We start from the raw sequence: 12,323 nt of genomic DNA on the forward strand, positions 1-12,323 counted from the left end.
AAGGGTTGGAGGCAGGTGCAGGAAGAGATGCATTCGTACATTCAGCAAATACTGATGGAGGGAAATACAGTCTGGTGCTGCTGCACATGGCCTCTGGAGTCGGACTGCCACTTTGGACTCAGACACTGTCACTAGCGAGCTGTGTGGCCTGGTGACTCCCAGTTTTCCCATTGAAAGTGTGTTTGTCCCTGGGCAAACCAGGACTTTTGATCACCCTACCTGGAGGAGTTACTCCACTTCTTGGTTTCCCCAGCTGTAAAAGGACACTAATTCTCACCTCAAGTTGCTGTTTAAAGGTAAAATGAACATGTAGCCCTGGACTCACACTCCAGGCCCGATAAAGGTGAGCAGGGTTAGAGGCATTTCATCTCATCCTGGCAGAGGCCAAGCAAGAGGGGAGGAAGGGAGGTGTGATTATGCCCATTTTGCAGACAAAGAGACTGAGGCTCCCATTGTGTCTGAGCAGCACCAGAGGTCTGGGCAGATACCTCCTTCATCCCAAAGCCTGTTCTTAGAAGGTGCTCAAAACGTGTTGGGTTGGCTACCTCAGAGAGTGAGACCATGGGTGGCACTGCAGGGGATCTCCAGGTGCTCCCAGGGGTCTTGTGCGAGGACAGCCGGGCAGGGCCTGCTGTGCTGCACCAGCGGGCCCTTCAGGAACAGCCTCAGCTGCAGCTGCCGGCCAGGCCTCAGGGCAGACCTGGACCACGTGCTCCCTGGGCAAAAGCCAAGGTGCACCGGGAGTTGACTGGCCCAGTGGGGCACCGCCTACCAGCCCAGGGCCAGGCCCAGGTCCTGCACTTTGCCAGGCCCTGGGAGGGGTAAGTGGAGGATAAGGACAGTTCACAGTTACCTTGCTAAGCACTCAACAGGTGCTGAAATGTGGGGTTCTTTCCTAAGACCTCAGGAGGGCCTGCGAGCAGCACCATTTTATAGGTGGGGACAGTGAGATTCAGAGAGGCAGTTTACCCAAGGTCACCCAGAGGGTAGGCGGAGGTACCAGTCACCACTGGCCTTCACTGCCTGACTTTAGAATTCAAGATACTGGTGGCCCACACACAGTGGGATGGGAAAAGCAGCTGCGGTAGACTCCTCAGCAGGGGACCTCCAGAGCTCCCAACGTCAGGGCCAGGGAGGGAACTTTTGGTCAGACGAGGAAGCCGTGGCCCCAGCCGGAGTTGGGGCTTTCACCGCAGTCTGGGGTCCCCTGGGGGCCCAAGGACCCTAGAGAGGGCGGTTACCCCCATCCCCGCATGCACCCCCACTCACTGTGCCCTGCTGGACAGCTGCCTCAGTTTCCCCTCGGGCACTAAGCAGAAGGGGAGGATGCCGGGCCAGGCAAGGCAGCGCCGAGGGAGGCAGCCTTGGCGTCTCCTTTCCCAGCCCCACCCGACAGCGGAGCACGAGGGGGAGGGGGAGGGGAGAGGGAGGGGAGGGAGGGGTTACGTAATGGGCGCGGGGCGGCGCGGGGCGGGGCGGGGCGAGGTGGGCCGGGGCGGGCGTCAGCGCCGGCGCCGGGTAAGGGGAAGGGAGGCGCTGGGGGCGCCCTCTCCCGGGAAGAGCCAGGCTGTTCCGTCTTCTCCGCACTAGGGCAGCCCCCTCCGCGCTCCCTTCCCCGCTCCTGCCCGCGAGTGCTGGGGAGTTCGGCGGGCCTACAGCTGGAGAGACCGAGGCCCAGAGCGGGCGCGGCGAACTCGCCGAGTCCCGGGCTGGGGGTGCGGAGTGGCCGAGGCCGCTCACCGTAGGGAGTCTCCTGCGCAGAGCCACTCGCTGGCTCCCCAGTGCCCGGCCTCGTCGCGCCGCAGCCTCCTCCCCAGCCCCTAGCCAGGCCTTGTCACACCTCCGGCTCGGGCCTGGCTGGGAGCTCAGCAGCGCCGCAGACCCGCCTTGAGGCCTGGAGGCCGCGCCCCCATCCCCCGCCCGAAGGTCACCCGGGACCCGAGGGAGCTCCCGGCCCGCGTCAGCCGCGCGCCGCCCCGTTCCCGCTGGAGCGCCTCTGCCTCCCCCGCTCCCCGGCGGCCGTTCCTGCCTCCCTGCTCGCACTTACTTCATCCGGCCCGGCCTCGCTGTTATTTATATCCGAGTTTGTCTCCCCAGCACAGAAGGGAGGCGGCAGCAGGCCCGGCGCTGAGGCCTGCAGGCACACCTGGTGCGGCAAATGCCGCTCGCCGCTGGGCCCACCTTTGGCCGGTAGACTGAGAAAGCCCTGTGCCTAAGGCCTGGCAACTGCCACCGGAGGTCGTCCCCAGCCCCGAGTCCCACCTTGACGGCACTGGCTCTCCCTCCCTGCCCCTCGTCAGGGCATTATCTTGGGTCTCCGTGTTGCATCCCAGGAAGCTCCTAAAGTAGGATCATCGGGGCCACTGGGAGGCTGCTTAACAGTGCTGATTCCAGGGTTCCGCACCAGGTCCCTCTGAGTGGGCCTCCCGGGAATGAGGCCTGGGTCTCTGCATTTGCAACAGGCTCCCTAGGAGAATTCTGAGCCTTTCTAAGATTTGAGAGCGGTCTGTGCTGTGCTTGCTTTTGGGAGAGGGAGAAAGCAAACAGCAGGAGGGTGGCAGATTGGGACTGCCCCTGCTTTGATTTGATGGAGCGGGATGGAAAGACCCCACAGGGGAGAGAGGTTAGGGCAGAGCAATTGACGGCCTGTGGGGAGGGTAGCCTGGGAGACTTGGCCCGAGAATGAATTGTGGACGCTGAGCAACACCCCACCCCCACCAGTAAAGCCCTTTTAAGGCCAACTAAGAGACAGACCCCACCGTTCTCCTGCAAAGTGGGCCTTGGCCCCGCCTTACAAGGCTCAATTTAATCCCTACATCCAAGCGCTAGCTAGACCCTGGGCTTGGAGAGCGGAGTACCATACTGTTGCTGCCCCGCCAGTCCAGGAAGAGAGGCGGGCAGCAAACATACAGCAGTTACAATCACAGTCATAACTGTGATTCGATGGAGCAATGAAGGCTCAGAGCGGAATTGTGAAGGATGAATAGGAATTCCCCGGGAAGATAGGATACAGGAGGGGGCATTCCAGGCAGCAGGAACATCTTGTTCAAGTGCTCAGAGGCCTGAAATAGCAACCTCTGTAGGAATCTATGAGCAGTTTGGTGAGGCTGAGTGTCAGGAACATGGTGAGAAATGAAGCTGGATGTGCAGGGCGCGCCTTGGCCAGGCGAGGAGGCCAGACTTGGTCCTGAGTGCATGGGGGCTTGGAGCCTCTGGAGGAGGGATGAGGAAGAGTAGGGATGGGAGGGAAGCTAAACACAGGACACCGCCACAGCAGGGGTGGCAGGGCCTCCCTCCCACCCCTTCCCTGTATCCCCATGGCAGCCCCCTATACCCACTCTGGCTCTAGAAGCTCAAGCTGGAGATTGCCAGGGGACACTGGACCCCATCCCACCTGGGTGTGATGTGCTGTGAGGCCTGGAGTAGGTGATTTTTGTGCTTCTGGGTCTCAGTTTCCTCATCTATAAAATGGGGGCAGCACTAATCCCTGCCAGTCCCTCCTTGGGATGAGAGTGAGGAGCAGAGGAAATGGATAGGCGGAAGGAGCTTGCTTGTTCTGAACAACGTTGAGCACAGACCTAGGCACTTGCTCAGCTGATGCCTCCCCCCTGCCCTCGTCCAAGTGAGCCTTCTCCCCAAATGGTCCCCCACCCCATGCCCACCAGACTTCAAGAATCACTACTTGAGGGCCAGCACTGCTGGCTTCCAGTTCTGGAGCTGTCAGATCTCTCAAAGTAGGGGCCTCAGGCAAGTCACAGTCTCTCTGGGCCTCATTTTTCTCAGATGCAAAATTGTGTTGGGGGAGGAGGGACCCCTGGCAGCCACTCTGGATGGTGACAACCCAGGCTGGCTCTCCCCAAACACAAACAACTCCCAGGTGCAGGAAGTGCAGATGAGGACCCCCTCTGTCCTACCTTGTCCCCTCTGCCACCTCCAGTCACTGCCAGGGACATCCTGTGCCCTGATGATGTCAGCAGGCCCTGGGAGCCATGGCTGGCTGTAGCTGACAGCACTCAGGCAGGGTTTATTTATTCGTATTTTATTATTTATTTTATTTTTGGCTGCGTTGGGTCTTCGTTGCTGCGCGCAGGCTTTCTCTAGTTGCGGCGAGTGGGGGCTACTCTTCGTTGCGGTGCACGGGCTTCTCATTGCAGTGGCTTCTCTTGTTGCGGAGCACAGGCTTCAGTAGTGTGGCACGCGGGCTCAGTAGCTGTGGCACACGGGCTTAGTTGCTCCGCGGCATGTGGTATCTTCCCAGACCAGGGCTCGAACTCGTGTCCCCTGCATTGGCAGGCAGATTCTTAACCACTGCGCCACCAGGGAAGCCCCAGGCAGGGTTTAGTTTTAAACTCTCAGGGCTTGGTCAGCTCCTTGCCCCCTCCCCACCCCACCCTGCCTACCCTGTCTCCCACAGCCCAAGCCCCCAGGCCCTCCTTGAAGCTTCTCTTTACACATGCTCTGCTTTCCTGACTGCATCCACCAGGCTTCTGAGGGCCATGCAGAGCCAGGCCATTGGCCAAATGTGTCTGATCACCAAATCCAGACCTGCCAAGGTAAACAGATGGGCCCCTGGAGGTAGACCGTGGCCTCCTGTGCCTCCTGAAGTCCAGAGAGGGCAAGGGACTTGCCAGGGTCCCACAACCAGGGCTGGAGGTCATCAGACAGGCACTGTAGACACCTGGAATCCGTGACTGGGCCTTGGGGTTGTCACCGTCTTGATTTGAATTCATTTTTTAAAATTAATTTTTATTGGAGTATACTTGCTTTACAATATTGTGTTAGTTTCTTGCTGTACAGCAAAGTGAATCAGTCATACGTATACATATACCCACTCTTGAATTCCTTTTTAAAAACAGCTTTTTGCCTGCGGGCCTCAAGTCTTTCTTGATGCCGTGCAGCTCAGACCAGCTGCAGAAATAGACGGAGTGCTGGGGCAGCTCCCAGTGGGACCACGGCCCTCACCAACACCCTGGGTAGGGTGTGTCCATCATGGTTGTCACACACTTACCCTCTCAAGTGACTTTAGACTAAGGACCTGTCAGCACCCTGAGCTTGGAAACTTATGTTGATCAACACCCCTTTTATCAGTGTCATATGCTGGCCTTCTGGAGAAGATTATGGCTGAAAAACGAGGCTCTGTTGGAAAAATCCATTTGAAAATGACTTGAGCCTTGACTCCTCACCGCTGCTCTGGGAGGCAGGGCAAGGGCTGACGTACAGAGGACAGAAGGAGGTGGGATGCAAACCCAGGCTCGATGGGCAGACTCTGAGTGCAAGTCCTCCCAGGAACTCCTCATTCCAGACACCTTGCTCTGGCTGAGCCCCCGTTCTCCCCACACGTCCCTCTCAGGCTTACACGTCTACTCCCTGCCCAGAAAGAGCCTAAAAGTACAGGCCCTGGGAGGTAGGCAGCCTTCCCCTCTTTCAGGCTCCTTGGATACCTCTAGACAGTGTCTGCCAGCAGCCGCTGGAGCGCAGGCAGGGCGGGGCCGAGGCAGCTGGTGCCTCACAGCACCGCCTGGCACGGGGAGGCCCCGTGAGGCTTTGCTGAGAGGACAAATCCGGAGGCTGGACCAGAGGTCACCGCCCAGGGATGTGTCTGCAGCGCCACCTGGTGGTGACAGTGGCGCTCCTGCCACACCAGCCCTGGTCTTGTCATCCTGTCCCTGTGGGTTTGGCAGACAGTGCCAAGCACCAGGCAGGCCAGGCACCGTGAATGGGGCTGGGCTGAGAAGATCTGGGGGACGGCGCTCCAGGCAGATGGAACGGCAAGTGCAAAGGCTCTGAGATGGGAAGGAGTTGGGCGTGACCCAGGTGGAGCAAAAGGGTCAAAGTGCCAGGGGTGGAGAGGGAGGGGAAGTGGACCAGTTAGACAGCCAGGTCTCAAAGGGCTTTTTAGGCTGAGGTGACAAGTTTGGATTTGTTTCTGAGTGTGTTGGGAGCCACGGGATATGACGATGGTTATAGGCAGCTGTGAGGAGGACAGTCTTCAGGGTGAAAACAGGAAATCAGGAGCAGGCTGCCATAACCCCAGGCAGGACATATGGTGGCTCGGACACCACGGGGTGGCCTTGGGGGTGGGAGGAAATGGCTGGATTCTAGAACTGACAGGAATTGTGGACGGATTGGATGGGGCTGTGAGATAAAGCAGGTGATCAAGGATGACCCCAAGGCTTTATTCTGAGCACCTGAGGAATGGTGGGGCCCCTCACTTTGAAGGGAAAACTGAGGAGGAGTAGCTATGGGGAGACCAGGAGCCTCTGGGCAGGTCAAGGTGGAGCTGGCAAGGGAGCAGGTGGAGGCACGAGTCTGGAGCCCAGGGGAGAGGATGGGGCTGTAGACACCTGTGGGAGTTGCCAGGGCATGGATGGCACTCCAGGCCTTGAACAGAGTGGAAGACCCGGGGAGCAGGGCACCTGCTGACCCTGGGGCCTCTGACATTTAGAGTTCGGGGAGACAGGAGGAGCAGCCACGGAGGGAGGTGAATCTGGAGCCGGGGAGAGAGGGTTTCTAGAAGGCAGGAGTGAGCAACTGGGCCAAACGCTGCTCAGAAGCAGAGAAAGATGAGCTTGAGATCGACCCAGGTTGATGTGGCAACACCAAGGCGGTCATCAGTGTGACCTTGAGAAGGTGGCTTCAGTGGAGGGTGGAAGTCTGAGGGGGACTGTGAATGTAGGACTCACTCCTGTGGAGTTTCACAGTAAAGGGAGCAGAAGAATGGTGGTAGCCGGAGGGCAATGGGGGCTCAGGTTATTTAATTTTTAGGATGGAAGATTTTAGAACATGTTTTGGGCTGACGGAATGATCTTGTGGAGAGGGAGGGACTGATGACACGGGAGAGAGAATCTCAGGGGCAATGTCCTTTCCCAGACAAGTGGGGATGGGATGGGTGCCCTTGGGAAGGGACTGGGTTACTGGGGGCAGGACACTTCATCCCTAGTAACAGGCGGGAAGGCTGAGAGGGAGGGCCCTGGAGTTGGGCTGCCTGCGTCCAAATCCTGGCTTAACCACTGACAAGGTGTGGGATTAGAACAAGTCATTCCTGGGACTTCCCTGGTGGTCCAGTGGTTAAGACTCCATGCTTCCAATGCAGGGGGCTTGGGTTCAATCCCTGGTTGGGGAACTAGGATCCCACATGCTGTGCAGTGTGGCCAAAAAAAAAAAAAAGTCATTTCTTTTTTCTGAGCCTCAGCTTCCTCATCTGTAAAATACAGGTGGTGATCAGAGTAATAGCTGGCATCTACAGCTGCTTGCTCCACGTCAGGCACTATTCTAAGCATTTCACAAGTTTTAACTCATTGGATCCTCACCTCAAGTGTGAGGGAGGGAGGGGGCCTGGCTGGGTGGCCTGCAGAAGGTGTGGGACCATGCAGGGGGAGCAACTGGTTCCCAAGAGTGTTGGTGAAGCCTTCCTGGTGGAGGTGACTGGGGCCTAGAGGGATGACTAGGAGTTTGTGAGGCAGAGAAGAGACTGAAGGGAAGGCTGGGCTTGCCCACGCCTGGGGTGTTCCCGAGTCTGAACCTCAGTACTGAGATCCACAAGTCCAGGGCTCTTGGGCAGGTGGGGAGATTGAGGCCCAGAGCAAGGAGGAGCCCAGCAAGTCTGGTGGGTTGGGCACTGGCTCCTGGCTCAGGACTCCGGCCCCAGCTTTTGGCACCTCCACTTGCTCTAGTCACGCCCCTGCAGCCTTGGCAAGGCTCAAGGGTAGGCTCTTAGGGCGATTTGAGCTTGGTCTAGAAGCTTCTCAGAGGCCTGGGGTTGGGGGCATGGCCCAGCCTTGCCACAGACCTGGGTCAAAGCAGTCTGGACTCAGACCCCAGGAAAACAGCCATGCTCTTCAACCCTGAGTGACCCGGCCCTGCTGGCTTCCAGCCCCTTCTGCTCGCCATCATCCCCAACCCCCTGGCCCACAGGGACTTGGAGTCAGCCTGGAATCTAGGTGGGAGCGGGTGCCCCCCACCCAGCTTGGAGACACCTGTAGCCTGGGAGCTGACAGAGGCTGAGCACCATGCACGGGGTCCCGGCATCAACCTGCTCGGTTGGGAGGGTTTGCTGAAGTGAGAAGCTGATGAGAGCGCAAGGAGCGCTGGCTGGGGGCTGTGGGCTGGGGGCACCCACCTTCAAACTTGTCTCTGATTTCCTCTGCTGCTCAGCCCTATCTCTGGCTGGCAGCTTTCCCGGATTAGGTGCTGACGTCAGGAGCTGCCAGCTGGGCCAGTGTGGCACAGCCGCGGGGGGTGTATGGGGCTGTGTGGTAGTTGGGTACAGTCAAGGAAGGGGGCATGTGTCCAGCTTTGGAGATTTGTTCTCCAGGGAGGCGGGTGGGAGGGAGGACTTTGTCAGAGGAGCTGCACTGTGTCAGGCACTCGCACGTTATCTGTGTAGCACATCCTTGCTGTACAGAGAGGGAAACAGCTCAGGGAGGTGGAGCCACTTGCCTGGGGCCACAGAGCTGCTCCAACCCTGGCTGCAACCCACACCATCCGGTGGACACCCCCGTACCCCTTGCCATGGCTGGCAGCTGCCAGGCCTTGAGGGCTCATCTCCGTGCAGCTCACTACCCTCTGCAGCATTGCCACAACAGCAGCTGCCTTGTGGGGAGCACCCACCCTGTGCCAGGTGCCTGTGAGGCTGGTGCCCATTCTATAGATAAAAAAACAGAAACCCAGACAGGGGAAGTGACTCGCCCAAGATCACACCCCAAATTGGTGATGGAGGCAGATCTGATCCCAGGACTAATTCCAAGCCTGTGCTCTTCCTGCTACATGCTCGGCAGAGATCTCCCAGCTTTGACATAGTCCAAGCCCACAGCCCCTGTGCTTCCCGTGGCTGCACAAATCTCTGCTGTGGGTGAGAGCATTTGTATGCAGAGCAGAAAACACAGTGGGTTACAACAGTTCATCTCCAGAGAGAAACCTCAAGTTCACAAATCTCAGAGAAGGGCCTCGAAGGCCCAGTTGGGTCACATGTTCACTCTTTGACCAATCAACTGTGCCCAGGGCTAGGGTCAGCTAACCATGTAGCAGCCCCTGGAGACCACAAGGTGGCTCAGGGGTGGGGCAGGGCCTGCACAAGGCCTTTGCCTAAAGATTTGACCCCTGGACCAAAAGTTCTGTTTGAGTTACATCTGCCTCCCCAGGCTTCTTGGCATCTTATTCCCAACCTCAGTAACAGGAGGCTGGGGTGTCAGGGTTCCATGCACCCTGGGTCCTCTCGTAACTGCTTTTCTGTGCCCATTCCTTTTTGGCCAGCTGGTCTGGCCACATCTGCCCGGGAAACTGAGGTGTATGGATGGAGGCCAGAAGCTGCCTGAGGGGACTTCCCTGGTGGTCCAGTGGTAAAGAATCCGCCTTACAATGCAGGGGACATGGGTTTGATCTCTGGGTGGGGAACTAAGATCCCACATGCTGCAGGGCAACTAAGCCCACGTGCCACAACTACTGAGCTCGCACGCCTCACCTAGAGCCCACATGCCGCAAACTACAGAGCCCACGCACTCTGGAACCCGTGCGCCACAACTAGAGAAGAGAAAACCCGCGCACAACTAGAGAGAAGCCCGCACACCACAACGAAGAGCCCGCGTGCCTCAACGAAGATCCTGTGTGCTGCAACTAAGACGCAACACGGCCATAAATAAATAAATAAATCTTTACAAAGAAAGGGAAAAAAAAAAAAGCAGCTGCCTGAGGACTTGACTCTGTGCCCAACTTGTGTGGGAGCCTTGGGGGCAAGTCACATCCATTCATCTTCTGGTCTCAGCTTAAACGCCACCCACAAAGAGGTCTTCCCTGACCCCTCCAATATAAATGTTCTCTCCCAGATTCCCAACCTTCTCAGCCACATCACTTACCACAATCCGTCATTCTCTTATTTTTACCCGTGTAACGTCTGTCTTTCCAAGCAGATTGTGAAGTCTGGAGGCAGGGCTGACACAAAGTAGACATTTAATAAATATTTGCCAAATGAAGTTTCTCTAACCTTTGGTTTCCCCATCTGTACAAGGGGGTAACAACATCCCCCCGTGAAGTTCAAATAAGATAGTGCCTCAAAGCACCCAGACCTAGGAATGTGGTAGGTGCCCACGATGCTGGGAGCAGGGATGGGGGGCAGGCTGAGCTGGAAGGCTCTGTAAGCTGTCACGAATGGAAAGATCCAAGGGTGAAGTTGGTGAAAAGATGGGGTGTGTGACACTGCCCTGAGCCCAAGGTCAAGAACCGTCTAGGAATTTGAATTTGAAAAGTTGAAACCCACCCTGGGTTTGAATTTTAGCCCTGCTGCTTTGGTTTGGGGCATATCAGTTTGCTTTTCTGAGCTTCAATGTTTACTGTAAAATGGCCATTTTAAAAAGCCCACCTTGGGACTTCCCTGGTGGCGCAGTGGTTAAGAATCCGGCTGCCAATGCAGGGGACACGGGTTCGATCCCTGGTCTGGGAAGATCCCACATGCCGCGGAGCAACTAAGCCCGTGCACCCCAACTACTGAGCCTGCACTCTAGAGCCCGCGAGCCACAACTACTGAGCCTGCACTCTAGAGCCCGTAAGCCACAACTACTGAGCCCGTGTGCTGCAACTACTGAAGCCCACGTGCCTAGAGCCCGTGCTCCACAACAAGAAAAGCCACCACAATAAGAATCTGCAACTAGAGAAAGCCTGCACGTAGCAATAAAGACCAACACAGCCAAAAAAAAAAAAAAAAAAAAAAAGTCCACCTTGCCAGCCCATCTCCAAACTCCAAATGCATGTTTTTCCCCTTAGAAACAAAATAGTTCCTGGTCCCTCAAACCACAGGAACCCTGAGCATTAACAACACGCAGCACGGGAAGCAGAAGAGAACACCCACGGTTGTCCACAGGTAGCTCTGGGCCTCACTGAGGAAGCAGGCAGCGCTAGCTCCGCACATGCACACAGTGAGCGGAAGCAGCGTGAAGAGTGGTTGGAGATGCAGAAAGGGGGTGGAATTTGCAGCAGGCTCTGCCAACGGTGGGCCACCCTATTCCGCACCCACCCCAGGAGCCTGGGCCCGTCCTGAGTAGGGGTCTTGAGGACGCCAATGCTGAGCGGATCAACAAGAGGGTTCTGGTGCTGAGCAAATAGCTGCATCCTTGTGTATAACCGTGTCCAAACTTCCCTGACCAGGGATCCCAGGGATCGAACCCACACCCCCTGCAGTGGGAGCACGGAGTCTTAACCACTGGACTGCCAGGGAAGTCCATAAACTTGTCTTTTGCTTATACATATATATAAATTTTATTTATTTATTTATTTTTGGCTGCGTGGGGTCTTCGTTGCTGTGTGCAAGCTCTCTCTAGTTTTGGCGAGCGGGGGCTATTCTTCATTGCGGTGCATGGGCTTCTCACTACAGTAGCTTCTCTTGTTGTGGAGCACAGGCTCTAGGCACGCGGGCTTTAGTAGTTGTGGCATGTGGGTGCAGCAGTTGCAGCTCGGGGGCTCCAGAGTGCAGGCTCAGTAGTTGTGGCACACAGGCTTAGCTGCTCCGCGGCACGTGGGATCTTCCCAGACCAGGGCTCGAACCCGTGTCCCCTGCATTGGCAGGCGGATTCTTAACCACTGCGCCACCAGGGAAGCCCCGTAACCTTGTCTTAATTGTGACGGTCTCATGGCTGTAGACAAAATTTGGCAAAAGGAAGACCTCTAGAATCCCACCACCAGCCCCTTTTCCACGTTGCCACTGACGGTTCCGTTTGGGGACATTTTTCATGAGCAGTTCCCTGTATTTCTATCAGCTGTGCAGCACTTTTATTTGTTCTAACTGCTTGGGGCCTGATACTTGTCCTTCCTGAGTAAACTGTGAGGTTAGGGGGCAAAAATTACTTCTAGCTGACAGACAAGGAAACTGAGGTACAGTGTGGTTAGGTGACTTGGCCTTGAAGTGGGGAGGAGGAGAGAAAAGACAGCCCCACAATTCTCGTCTCAAAATATTTAATTTCATTTGAAAAGGATACATTCCCCGCTTCCCTCCCGCCACATCACTCCGGCCCACCGGCAGCGGCACACTCGCACGCACACACGCACGTAAGGCCAGTGGGCTACGCTCTGCCTCTGCCCTCACCGGCTGGGAAGAAGGGTTTGCGCCTTGCCTCCTTCCCCAGCAAAGGTAAAGGAGAGAGAGGCCTGCTGGAATGCCAGCTCCCAGGGGAGGACGCAGAGCCCCACACACTCTGTCACGTCACATGCACTTAGAAAAATAAAACCAAGTGGTGTTCTGGCATCCCCAACACTGTAAGACAGCAATATCCACCTGGAAGTCATCTTTGCCATTTTCTAGAAAAATTTATTGCACTTAATTAACAGATGTTAAAGGA

This window comes from Mesoplodon densirostris, chromosome 11 (assembly GCF_025265405.1).
Source record: "Mesoplodon densirostris isolate mMesDen1 chromosome 11, mMesDen1 primary haplotype, whole genome shotgun sequence".
In the NCBI taxonomy this organism is placed as follows: Eukaryota; Metazoa; Chordata; class Mammalia; order Artiodactyla; family Ziphiidae; genus Mesoplodon; species Mesoplodon densirostris.